This window comes from Procambarus clarkii, chromosome 1, assembly GCF_040958095.1.
Source record: "Procambarus clarkii isolate CNS0578487 chromosome 1, FALCON_Pclarkii_2.0, whole genome shotgun sequence".
In the NCBI taxonomy this organism is placed as follows: domain Eukaryota; kingdom Metazoa; phylum Arthropoda; class Malacostraca; order Decapoda; family Cambaridae; genus Procambarus; species Procambarus clarkii.
The window spans coordinates 55228123-55242250 of NC_091150.1; positions in this window are offsets into that span (position 1 = coordinate 55228123).

A 14128-nucleotide genomic window follows, 5' to 3' on the forward strand; every position below is an offset into this window, starting at 1 on the left:
AGAAAAAATTATAGTAAATATATTAATTCAGGAAAACTTGGCTTATTAGGCAAATCGGGCCTTGAATAGTAGGCTGAGAAGTGAGTTCTGGCTACTAGGTACGACATATATATATATATATATATATATATATATATATATGTATATATATATATATATATATATATATATATATACATATATATATATATGCAACAATGATCACAAAAACACTGATTCAAGTATGCAGAATAACCACATGTGAAACATAGAAAATGCTTAACGCGTTTTCGGCTAATTCGCCTTCATCAGAGCAAAGTAGAATGAAGATAAGAAAACATTGCTGATCAGACCTTTATATCCGCCTGGTAAGTATCACCTGACCACCAAAAATAAGTGGAGGAAAGGAATTATAAGAAAGAAGGTAACTGCAGAAGGCCTATTGGCCCATACGAGGCAGCTCCTATTAATATCTCCAAGTGCCATACGTGTTAAATGATTGCAATATTGTTTTGACGTGCTATATTGAGGCTTAAATAGGGATCCAACTTGTACATACTGGAGCTCACATTAAGGCTGTTGTTACAATGTTTGATCAGAGCAGACTCGATCACGTTTCGTTCAACAAAATCCTTACTTTTAACAATACATTTTGCATTTTGCAGACTACTAAGTTGTGATTTCCATAGATCAACAAAGTAATGTAGCCTTTTAATAGAAAAATTATAGTTCATTGAAAAAAGTTCAAAGTTCAGAACTTCTAAGTAGAGCTCAAAGAAAAATTCCATTCATTGTTCTTATCTCCGCACCGTACTTGTGTGGTGCAAGTATAAGATGTGGGGCGGGAGCGACCGCCCACCTGCCCAGAGGGCGGGAGCGGCCGCCCACCTGCCCAGAGGGCGGGAGCGGCCGCCCACCTGCCCAGAGGGCGGGAGCGGCCGCCCACCTGCCCGGAGGGCGGGAGCGGCCGCCCACCTGCCCAGAGGGCGGGCGCGGCCGCCCACCTGCCCAGAGGGCGGGAGCGGCCGCCCACCTGCCCGGAGGGCGGGAGCGGCCGCCCACCTGCCCGGAGGGCGGGAGCGGCCGCCCACCTGCCCGGAGGGCGGGAGCGGCCGCCCACCTGCCCAGAGGGCGGAAGCGGCCGCCCACCTGCCCAGAGGGCGGAAGCGGCCGCCCACCTGCCCAGAGGGCGGGAGCGGCCGCCCACCTGCCCAGAGGGCGGGAGCGGCCGCCCACCTGCCCAGAGGGCGGGAGCGGCCGCCCACCTGCCCAGAGGGCGGGAGCGGCCGCCCACCTGCCCAGAGGGCGGGAGCGGCCGCCCACCTGCCCAGAGGGCGGGAGCGGCCGCCCACCTGCCCAGAGGGCGGGAGCGGCCGCCCACCTGCCCAGAGGGCGGGAGCGGCCGCCCACCTGCCCGGAGGGCGGGAGCGGCCGCCCACCTGCCCGGAGGGCGGGAGCGGCCGCCCACCTGCCCGGAGGGCGGGAGTGGCCGCCCACCTGCCCAGAGGGCGGGAGTGGCCGCCCACCTGCCCAGAGGGCGGAGCCGGCCAGCACAGTAGCAGGTGCGCTTACATCCAATTTTCTGCCGATCTAGCTCGGCTCTGGGTCCGGTCTAATAGAGCGCTAAACCTCACCCTTGATATTCGGATTATATTCCTGCGTTATTCCGCTCTAAAATGAACCCTAAAGCAGAGAGCAGCGGTGAGGCGTACTTCCACTGCCAAGAACTCTCTATTGACCATCCTTAAAGATTTACCGTTAATGAAGTAGAATAATGACGGAGACGGGCGGCTATGAGAAGGATGTGTGTTGACGACCTGTAACTGATACCCGGTGATTACTGGTGAACCTTCCCAGTGCTTAGACCCCCACTAAACACCCCCATAACTCACGCCAGAGTAACAAGGAAAGGCTGCGATGAGGCCGAGCCTTGAGACGTACTTCCTACTCGGCCAAGACCAGCGTTTATTGGGCCGAGTTGAATAGGCAGTTTCCCGCTCAAGAGCGCTGTGGGCCCCGGCGGCCTGAGGGAGCTGTAAGCCGGGTCCACCACAATCAAAGTCCACACATGCAAAATGGCTCGTCTGATCCTATATCTTTAAGAGAGGGAGTACTCTTGAGTACTGCCAGGCCTGAGTGACGCGTATGTGCGTGTCTGTACTCTCCTGTTTGCGTCAAGGATCGAGCTTTAGTTCCCTGACCCCCACCCTTCAGCCGCATGACCCATTTTTATATTACAGTATATCTTTTGTTTTTGTTTTAAATTATGAAATTCGCTTATGCAATTTGTTCGTGAATACCATTCTATTGTTACTGTCCTTAAGCTTAAAAAATACTTTCTAACACGTCTCTGGCTCATCTGTTTCAAGCTGCCATCCACACCTTCTTGTTTTATAAGTATTCCTTGAAAATAATATTTATTTTCCGCTCTGTCTAATCGCTTAAGCATTTTATGTATCTTTGCCATCCTCTCCCTCTCTCTTCCTTCCCCCCTCTCTCTCTTCCCCCCTCTCTCTCTCTCTCTCTCTCTCTCTCTCTCTCTCTCTCTCTCTCTCTCTCTCTCTCTCTCTCTCTCTCTCTCTCTCTCTCTCTTTTCTAGGGAGGTCAGGTCTAGTTCTTTCTCTCTCTCTCTTCATGCCACATTTCTCGTAAATTTGGGACAGACCTCGCTGTTAAGGAAACTTGAAAAGTTAGAGATTACGTGTTTTTGTGACGGGGGCTGCATACTCTATGGCTGCTCTCACGTACGTGGTTTTCAGTGCTTTGAATGCCTCCTTATTGAGGTTCGTGAATGTTGTGACGTTTGCCACTGTGAAGGAGGAGTGTTACCATTATCCTATTGTTCTATTCATTCCCAGATCTTTTTCCCTAGTCGTTACCACCTGTGGGTACAAGGAACAATATATGACACCTGTGGGTACAAGGAACAATATATGACACCTGTGGGTATAAGGAACAATATATGACACCTGTGGGTACAAGGAACAATATATGACACCTGTGGGTACAAGGAGCAATTTATATACGACACCTGTGGGTACAAGGAACAATTTATATATGGCACCAGTGGGTACAAGGTGCCAGTTATGGAAGTCACCGGTGGGCAACATGTGGTTGTCACCGGAGGCGTGGCTCACATTCCCAGTACGCGCACAAACAAATTTGTAAAAGAAACTCACACACACATCTGAAAATTAATTGTTCTTTACGAAGACTCTGGCAATCCACAGTGTCCATAGCGGCCAGCCTTGTCGACTCTGTGTTCCTCACTCGTCAATATCATCTCTTGTCGAGCGAAGTAATAATAATAATAATGAGCTTGAGTTCACTAGTGCCTACAGTGTACCATAATGATGCATTAATGTTCCGGTCATGCTTCTCTAATTCTCAATAAAATAATTCCACGCACACGCACACAGAGGAAGCTGGTCGTGTGGGCCGGCTGGGGGGAGGAACCATAAGCAGGCATCCCACCCTCCCCAGGAACAAAGCGCTACCATCGTTACATTGAGACGTCGTTCACTATGCTGATGGTCTCGCTGACAAGCCAACCACCTTCGTAAATTCACAAAGAAGCAGGAAACTCCCACAATATTGAATATAGATAGATGGAGATTACTTGATCGCTAGGGACTGTGAGGGCTGCCGAGTGGATCCTAGTCTGACCCAGGGATGGAATGGCTCCACCTCCGTCCATAGGCTGTGTTGTGATGGCTGCAGGAGCACTTATCGCAGGACTTACCACAACACTTGCTACAACACTTGCCACAGCACTTGCCACTGTCACCACATTCAAAATACAACATTGTCAAGGAGAAATACTCCTCGAATAGAGGAAGATATTCTGGGATAGACTTTAAACACACACCGGGATATATCAGCTTAAATTTGCAGCGCCAGTTTCAATCCCGTGACGAGAGCTGCGTCTAAAGGTACACCATCAGAATATTAACAGATAACAGAGGAGTCGTAATGGTAGACTAGACTCATGTAACCAAAATGTCCTCAGTGAGAGCAGTAAAGAAGTGAAATGGATTTCAGAGTGAAGTGGATATGACAGCCCAAAATTTCAGGAACTTTTAAACCAGTCAATTCATTTTTGAGAGGTGGGTCACAAGAGCTAATTCTCTGCCCCCGACTGTATACGTAGGTAAGCTCGTGCACACACACACACACACAAGATTCAAGGCGGGATCCAAGAGTTAATGCTCGATCCTGCAGACACAAATAGGTGAGTACACACACACTAGGGTCCGGAGATGACCAAAAACAATGATTTTTTTAAGTCTAAATTTTTTGACCAAAAAAATGAAACTGACTAAAAGCTCATATGACATAATCCATGAGCACTAATTGACGATGAAGACTGACCCACCAAAGAGGTGTCACAAGGAGCCCGAAGGTGGTAGATGTTTTGATTAAATGTGATCTTTGGTCGTGTGCCCATGAGCAGAACCTCTCTCCCACAGGCTCCACTACACCACAACAATATCAACCATTATAAGTCGCCCAAACCGACTAACTACCATCAGCCCCCCCCCCCCTCCCCCCTCCGCAACCAGACAAAGGATCCATCACCACGTCCTTCCCCCCTCTCCCCCCTTTTCCACCCAAATAAGGCGCAAAGGGAACTTTATAATGTTAAAAATCTACCCGAGACACTGTAGGGAGAATATCTGAATGTTGACCGCAATAAGTGGCGGATGTCACGCTAATAGACGCGTGTTTGAACTGTGATCTTGTTTGGGTAACATCGCTGCCGGTGAAAAATAATGGCATGGTTACTAGGGGACCAAACCATCCAATATTTACAGGAGCTCAAATTAATATCGGAAGATCTAAATTGGTTCCGAAATAACAGCTCCTGCCTTACGAACCTATTAAAATTCCTCCACTCTCACAATCACTGGGACCCCCAAAATCCCCCTACATATATAATATACCTGGATTTCCAGAAAGCCTTTGACAAGCTGCCACACAAAAGCCTGGAAGGTAAACTCGGGGTCCGTGGAGCTGGAGCCGGCTTACAACCCTGGATCAAAGACTGGATTACAGCAAAGCATCAACGGGTGGATTAAGGCAACGAGTCGACTGTCTCGGTGCTCGGACCTATTCTTTAAATCATCAATATAAATGACTTAGAAAATTAAAAGGTAAAAAAGATCAAAATGAGGTGACACAAACTGGGGATAATTATTACGTGTAAGACATGGTCAATGTCTTCAGAGGGACCGTAAGAGACTGTAGTACAGTCTGGCCAGAGACGCGGAAGAATGTCTCTTGCATTTATCTGTCATAAAACTCATGATATATGTGAAAACAAATGTTGCGAAAAGCACTAAGTTGAACCAAGAAAAAGATCTTGATCTGGGCATCACAGGCGATCTTAATTACATAAAGCTGAGCTTAGTAGCTGTCACCCACTGATCGATAATGCTCCCATCTATCCTTGTGTGTCGCCTGGCTTCCTTACTTCACTTTACCCTAAGAATAGACGTAATCTGAAGAAAGGAAAAACGCTTTTAACAGCTACCGGTTTATTGCAATATAACCTGATCAACTGCTAGTTGCGTGAATTAAAATAATGATCTAGGATAATAATGATATAATAAGTGATCTAGGAATCATTTACTATATAACACTAGTCAATAATCACACAATCTCTAACAGATACTAATGAAAACTCCACTCGTTAATATCAGATACCATTATATATATATATATATCATTGCTTACAAATAATTACTAAAACTAAAAGCACACACACCTTAAAGTTAATGTAGATAGATAAGAGTGTCTACCAGATCGTGATTTCCTAATAACACCTATACACACAAAAAATATACATTGTTTACGTACAGAACAACAGCTTCTTCCACTAAAAGTATTTTTCCCCGTGGGACGGAGTCCACCCCCCCCCACCACCTTACCCGGGCCGTCAACACCACATAATCCCGCACCAAATAATATTCCACAATGTTTACAGCTGTCCCCCCCCCCCCCAAATAAAACGCCTTCGGATAATAACTACAATTAATTATTCATATCTGACATTACTCCAAACTAATCAATAACACTGGTAACGAAACTAATGTTTGCTCACGACAACATTTAGGGTCCGCGACGCTGGCCGGCCAGATACCATGAGGTAACGTGAATCCTCACTCGTCCAGCCCTGAGCAACGTACATATCTCACACCGTTACCACATATTAAATCTCTAAAAAAAAAAAATCCCAAACAATTTATACATATAAATCCACTAAACACACATGAAGTATACAACTTGATGACTGTATAACATGACATAAAATAAATATTAACATTACTGTACTGCAACTTGAATATCTCAAATACATTGGCAATGAACATGTATGTTACGAAAGGCTGAAACCTTGAAACTGAAAGGGGAAATTTCGATAATACTACAAAATTGATTAATTGTAATCACAGAATAATAATTATAGCTAGTTGTACCTGTAATACCTCCAGTACCTCATCATCATCATTTAAATATAGGTCAAGATACCCTAATGGGTGAGCGTGGAAGTGGGGATAGGGGAAGAATTAGTGGGGGTGAGAGGAAGGGTTTTCAGTATGAGGTAAAGTGCCAGGGCTAGACCCAGCTGCATGGCATTGAAATCGTTATGACCAGACTAGGCAGTGAAGGCAAGGAATCGGATCTGTGACAACATTTCGTCTTTTCTGAGCACCCACGGAGACAGCAGCCCTCAGCTGGGTGTGCCCTGGAGGCTCACACCAGATGTGGTCTTTGATCTGTTAATCAGCTCCAGTACCTTTAACCCGAGATATACCATATGTTATATAGTATCACAAAACTCTAACTCTTGACACAGACTATGTAACCATTCATACATTCTTTACGTAGTTGCCTAAATGCAGATGTCCCTATGAATGTTAATTTATTATACAAAATATGTATGAATTATACTTGTAATTCCAATACAATTAACACCTGGTATAGAGAATACAGAGAAATTGCTAAACTAACAGCTCTAAATACTATACAGATAATTTCTTTAAAGTAACATAGACTAAAGAGAAAATCTATTCTAAATCTTCAAGTTACTGAGGAATTTTGATGCATTTAATAACGAGGAATTGTTTGAGATGCATTTACATTAAACAAGAAACAATTGCATTAAATACGTTTCATGCTAATTAAAAAGAAATGAATAATGAGTTTTTTTCTGGATAAAACTGAAATTAATGTTGAAGAAGAATATTTTATACATTCCGCCATGAGTCGACTGGTTAGCTATAGTGAGAATATTGAAGTTTATTATTCTCCTATACAATAAAAGCGGTATTAATACCGGTTGGAGTGGGGGGCCCCCGGCAGGAATGGAGTTCCCCTGATTGGAGTGGGGGCTCCCCCTGGTTGGCGTGGGGGCTCCCCAGTGGGAGTGGGGGCTCCCCGGTTGGAGTGGGGCCCCCGGTGGGAGTGGGGCCCCTGGTGGGAGTGGGGCCCCCGGTGGGAGTGGGGGCCCCCCGGTGGGAGTGGGGGCCCCCCGGTGGGAGTGGGGGCCCCCCGGTGGGAGTGGGGGCCCCCCGGTGGGAGTGGGGGCCCCCCGGTGGGAGTGGGGCCCCCGGTGGGAGTGGGGGCCCCCCGGTGGGAGTGGGGGCCCCCGGTGCAGTTTGTGCTCATATTTGCAGCACCTAAACTTGTTGAATTTTTTAATAACTGTGTCAGAATTAGCATCAGTAAAACACACATTATTTCAGCGGTAGTGTTTGACTCCAGGCAAGGTGCTTACTTCAGACTTATGTTCCAGCTGGGAGTGTACACTGGAGTGATGGGGGGGGGGCTTCTGCAGCCCGACAGAACTTACTGAAATTTAGATTGAATTACCAGCAGGTAAGTTACAGATTAATTGGTCCCTTGTTATGTCTCTCCCAACCCACCAGCCTGCGCCTCAATAACCTTGAGACCATTACTGCCACCACATCCATACAACTACCGCCATCAGTTCCTCTTTCCACCGATCCACCACCATCACATCCAGTACAGCCACGCAGTAGCACCCTCATCAACCACCAGCACCACCACCACCACCACCACCATCACCACCATCACCATTACTATCATCACCACCACCAGCACCACCACCACCACTACCACCACCAGCACCACCAGCACCACCACCAGCACCACCAGCACCAGCACCATCACCATCACCACCACCATCACCACCACCAGCACCACCACCAGCACCAGCACCACCACCAGCACCAGCACCACCACCAGCACCAGCACCACCACCAGCACCACCACCAGCACCACCACCACCACCACCAGCAGCACCACCACCACCACCGCCACCACCTGCCCTACAGAGAGCACCTCAGGAAACAGGATCGTACGAGTCTTGTGATCTATTATGATCGCTTATGTCTAATTATGCGTGAGAGGTCGAGCAGGCAGTAATCCCTTCACAATGAGCGCGATACCATCGTCCCTGTGTGTGTGTGTGTGTGTGTGTGTGTGTGTGTGTGTGTGTGTGTGTGTGTGTGTGTCCCCCTCTCTCCCTGCCCCCCTCCCCTTACATTTCAGTCGTCCAGTAAAGCTACTGGCAGGTGTTCCGTGTGTAATGTTCTGTTATTACTATGTTTATGTCTTACATCCGTATATATACTGTTGAGGCTGTCGCTATCAAGTTACTCAGTTTACGATTTTTAAGTTATGGAAAAATATTATTAGGATCGAGACGTTTGATCCATGTGCTGATCCATGCGCTGTTCCATACACTGACCCATGCGCTGATCCATGCGCTGACCCATGCGCTGATCCATGCACGAGCTTATCCCGTATATTATACAGTCTCCAGCGCCCCCTGTATGTGCTTGGATGCTCCTGGGATGCTCTCCAGTCGGCTGACCAGCTGACAAAGAGGGTCAGATACTCATCAAGAGTTCCTGCGTCCTCTTCCTGTCCCGGCAGCGACCAGTTCACCAGCTTTGTCCACCTTTTTGCCTTGTTTTTTTTTCCTCCTGTTTAAGTTCTTACTTTTTTTTTTTAGAGACTGTTGTCTATAGGGTTTATAGCTGGCTGTCGGGGCTTAGGGGTATTAGTGGGCTAATGAAGATTTATTTTTTTGTTTCTTAGGACGAAAATATATTATTGAAGTTATTAAACTTTATTTTTTTGTTTGGGACAACGGATTTCCTTTGTTCTTTACGTCATAAGCAGAACTCGGATTAGTTTAAAGTTTTTTTTTTTTTTAAGTCGGCTTGACATTGACAAATACGGACTTGTTCGATGATGATAACTCAGCGTCTTAATTGAATACTTGAAGGATGAATGTCTGTCGATCATCCTCGCTCAGTCAATGGTCAGTTTCTTTACACTTCCTGCCACGACCCCTTGCTTAGTCAACAATCCTCCCCCCCCCCCCCTCACCCCCTCCTCACCCCTCCCATTCCGTCAGGTCCCTCTCAGTGAACCCTTTCATCTCAGAAGCACCTGGTTGGGCCTTCTTTTATTTCAGCGCCTCTCTCTCTCCCCTCCTCTCCCTCTCTCTCTCCTCCACCTTTCTCTCAACTCCTCTCCCTCTCTCCCCACCTCTCTCTCCCCCACCTCTCTTTTCCTCTACCCCTCTTTCCCCCACCACTCTATCTCCCCACCACTCTCTCTATCTCCCCACCATCACACTCTCTTCCCCCTACCTCTCTCTCTTTCTCTCCCACACCACTCTCTCTTCCCCCTACCTCTCTCTCTCTTTCTCTCTTTTTTCTCTCTTTCTATCTCTCTTTTTCCCCTCTCTCTCTCTCTCTCTCGAAAACCCTCCTCTCGATAACCACTTCACTTCTGCCTGGAGATGATGGTGGTGGTGCGAGTCCATACTCCATTTTAGCGGCTACATGATTCACGCGAAATCTTTCGTGGACCGCCAGGAAATTTCAGCCACAAGTTGAAGAACAGGAGTTTAGAGGAACCCGTTTTCTCTCCCGGTCTTTAAGAACACGACCTCCAAGCTGACTAACAGCTATTTGATCTGATTGACAGCATCAGACCCACGCGTCACCTTCCTTACGTGAATGACAGCTGTCAGGTCATAATGACATCATGATCTGAGTGGCAGAATTATGTTCGCCTGTCGGGTGGACTAACCTGCCGTCCGCACATGAAGTGATCATCTACTCCGTGTCTGTCTGCCTCGAAGAAGGAAATACACTTACAGACTGCATGGATGGATGGATAGATTTAGTACCAAACTGGCTGGAATAATGGCACATGGTGGCTTTTGTAGCCTCGTGTGAGCCCACGTTATTGAAGGTGGATGTGACCGCAGCCACAGAGTGCACGAATGCGTATTAGGCCAACCAAGTTATTAAGAGCGACATTAAATTGCTTGGGGAAAATGTTATAGCGTCCATTTTCTAACTTTAACTTCATTTAACCCCAACCTCATCTATCTCCAACCCATAATTCATCTCCAACCCATAATTCATCTCTATCTCCAACTCTCTAATTCAGCCTAACGTAAATTCGTGTTCTAATTGTAAACGTCACGTATATGTCCCACACCTGCCTACGTCATTGTCACACCTGTGTTCCGAGTTAATTCCTGTCATCGTGCGAGGTTTGTAGTTTGTGAGTAAATGTTGTAACAATTGTTATTTTTTTGTGAGGTGGGAGAGGGGAGGGGGAGGGATTTTCTGAGGGCCTCATTACTCTCCCTTGTAATGTGTAATATAGAAGCAGCCTAGTGATTAGTATTTTTACTTTATTCTGCTGTGCTGTAAATTATATCTGATGTGGCCACGAAAAAACATTAATTCAAATTTACATGACAGGGGCTACATGACTGGTAACACCAGACAGGGTCTACATGACTGACTGGTAACACCAGACAGGGACTACAAGGCTGACTGGTAAACCAGACAGGGGCTACATGACTGGTAACACCAGACAGGGGCTACATGACTGGTAACACCAGACAGGGGCTACATGACTGACTGGTAACACCAGACAGGGACTACAAGGCTGACTGGTAACACCAGACAGGGGCTACATGACTGGTAACACCAGACAGGGGCTACATGACTGGTAACACCAGACAGGGGCTACATGACTGACTGGTAACACCAGACAGGGACTACAAGGCTGACTGGTAACACCAGACAGGGGCTACATGACTGGTAACACCAGACAGGGGCTACATGACTGGTAACACCAGACAGGGTCTACATGACTGACTGGTAACACCAGACAGGGGCTACAAGGCTGACTGGTAACACCAGACAGGGGCTACAAGGCTGACTGGTAACACCAGACAGGGGCTACATGACTGGTAACACCAGACAGAGTCTACAAGGCTGACTGGTAACACCAGACAGGGGCTACAAGGCTGACTGGTAACACCAGACAGGGGCTACATGACTGGTAACACCAGACAGGGGGCTACATGACTGGTAACACCAGACAGGGTCTACAAGGCTGACTGGTAACACCAGACAGGGGCTACAAGGCTGACTGGTAACACCAGACAGGGGCTACAAGGCTGACTGGTAACACCAGACAGGGGCTACAAGGCTGACTGGTAACACCAGACAGGGTCTACAAGGCTGACTGGTAACACCAGACAGGGGCTACAAGGCTGACTGGTAACACCAGACAGGGGCTACAAGGCTGACTGGTAACACCAGACAGGGGCTACAAGGCTGACTGGTAACACCAGACAGGGACTACAAGGCTGACTGGTAACACCAGACAGGGACTACAAGGCTGACTGGTAACACCAGACAGGGACTACAAGGCTGACTGGTAACACCAGACAGGGACTACAAGGCTGACTGGTAACACCAGACAGGGGCTACAAGGCTGACTGGTAACACCAGACAGGGGCTACAAGGCTGACTGGTAACACCAGACAGGGGCTACAAGGCTGACTGGTAACACCAGACAGGGGCTACAAGGCTGACTGGTAACACCAGACAGGGACTACAAGGCTGACTGGTAACACCAGACAGGGACTACAAGGCTGACTGGTAACACCAGACAGGGACTACAAGGCTGACTGGTAACACCAGACAGGGACTACAAGGCTGACTGGTAACACCAGACAGGGGCTACAAGGCTGACTGGTAACACCAGACAGGGGCTACAAGGCTGACTGGTAACACCAGACAGGGACTACAAGGCTGACTGGTAACACCAGACAGGGACTACAAGGCTGACTGGTAACACCAGACAGGGGCTACAAGGCTGACTGATAACCTGCCCTCTTCTCCTGGACACTTGTGAGATACCAGGTTCGGTTATCAACATAGTTTAGAGCTGTAACAGTGGCGAGTGGTGGCCGGTGTACCTGCGTCTGGGAGCTCCAGCAGCCTGGCTGGCTCCTCCACCTCTTAGGGCGATGTGCAGCAAGACACAGGTCAGGTCGTTCCGGGCTGGCTGGAAGGGTGAGGTCGTTCTAGCCTGGTTGGCTGCGAGGATGGGGTCGTTCTAGCCTGGCTGGCTGCGAGGATGGAGTCGTTCTTGCCTGGCTGGCTGCGAGGATGGAGTCGTTCTTGCCTGGCTGGCTGCGAGGATGGAGTCGTTCTAGCCTGGCTGGCTGCGAGGATGGGGTTGTTCTAGCCTGACTATCTGCGAGGATGGGGTCGTTCTAGCCTGACTATCTGCGAGGATGGGGTCGTTCTAGCCTGGCTATCTGCGAGGATGGAGTCGTTCTAGCCTGACTATCTGCGAGGACGGGGTCGTGCCGGGGTGGGTGGAGGTGGTGCGTCTGGTAACAAGGCGACGCCAAACACAGGGCCGGACAGGAGCATTAGGTGAGGCCGGCTGCCTCACTATGGCAGACTCGCCCCATTTTCCAGCTGGCCGCACCCACATCTTCACCCCCCGGCCAGCCGCACCGTGGCGCCACTATCGTCACCATCCTGATCACCAACTGACGCCACTCTAACGTTACCATCCTAACTGCTCACTGGCACCTCCATCCTGATGGTAACTTTTTTCTACCACCTTTTTCCATCCTAACTAACTTTTGCCCACCAGCGTCACTATCACGACTGCTAATAGAGGGCCGCTACCACCGCCACCATCACCATCTTGACTGCTAACTCCTCAATTTCTGCTCAAGGAGACCATAATGGATTCTTCATGAACTCTTCAGTCCCATCAATCCGAGGACTTGTCAAGTGCCCATCATATATATAATTTAATTATTTATATCAATGTATGTAAGGTCTTTTTAGTTGTTGAAGTCCAAAATGGGACTTCTTGTTGGCGATTGGTCGTCGTCCTGTTGGACGTATTGGGAATAGCTGTACAAAGGGAAGTTCAGATATGCATAATAAAAAAAGATGTACATTTTGAGTGTTACTTTGGTGAGTGGAGGGCTGGGAGGGGGGTGGGGGGGTAGTCTTGGAGTAATGCTGCACGGTAGCAGCGGGTGGAGGAGAGTAGTCCTGCACGGTAGCAGCGGGTGGAGGAGAGTAGTCCTGCACGGTAGCAGCGGGTGGAGGAGGGTAGTCCTGCACGGTAGCAGCGGGTGGAGGAGGGTAGTCCTGCACGGTAGCAGCGGGTGGAGGAGGGTAGTCCTGCACGGTAGCAGCGGGTGGAGGAGAGTAGTCCTGCACGGTAGCAGCGGGTGGAGGAGGGTAGTTCTGCACGGTAGCAGCGGGTGGAGGAGAGTAGTCCTGCACGGTAGCAGCGGGTGGAGGAGAGTAGTCCTGCACGGTAGCAGCGGGTGGAGGAGAGTAGTCCTGCACGGTAGCAGCGGGTGAAAGAGGGTAGTCCTGCACGGTAGCAGCGGGTGGAGGAGGGTAGTCCTGCACGGTAGCAGCGGGTGGAGGAGGGTAGTCCTGCACGGTAGCAGCGGGTGGAGGAGAGTAGTCCTGCACGGTAGCAGCGGGTGGAGGAGGGTAGTTCTGCACGGTAGCAGCGGGTGGAGGAGGGTAGTCCTGCACGGTAGCAGCGGGTGGAGGAGAGTAGTCCTGCACGGTAGCAGCGGGTGGAGGAGGGTAGTCCTGCACGGTAGCAGCGGGTGGAGGAGGGTAGTCCTGCACGGTAGCAGCGGGTGGAGGAGAGTAGTCCTGCACGGTAGCAGCGGGTGGAGGAGGGTAGTTCTGCACGGTAGCAGCGGGTGGAGGAGGGTAGTCCTGCACGGTAGCAGCGGGTG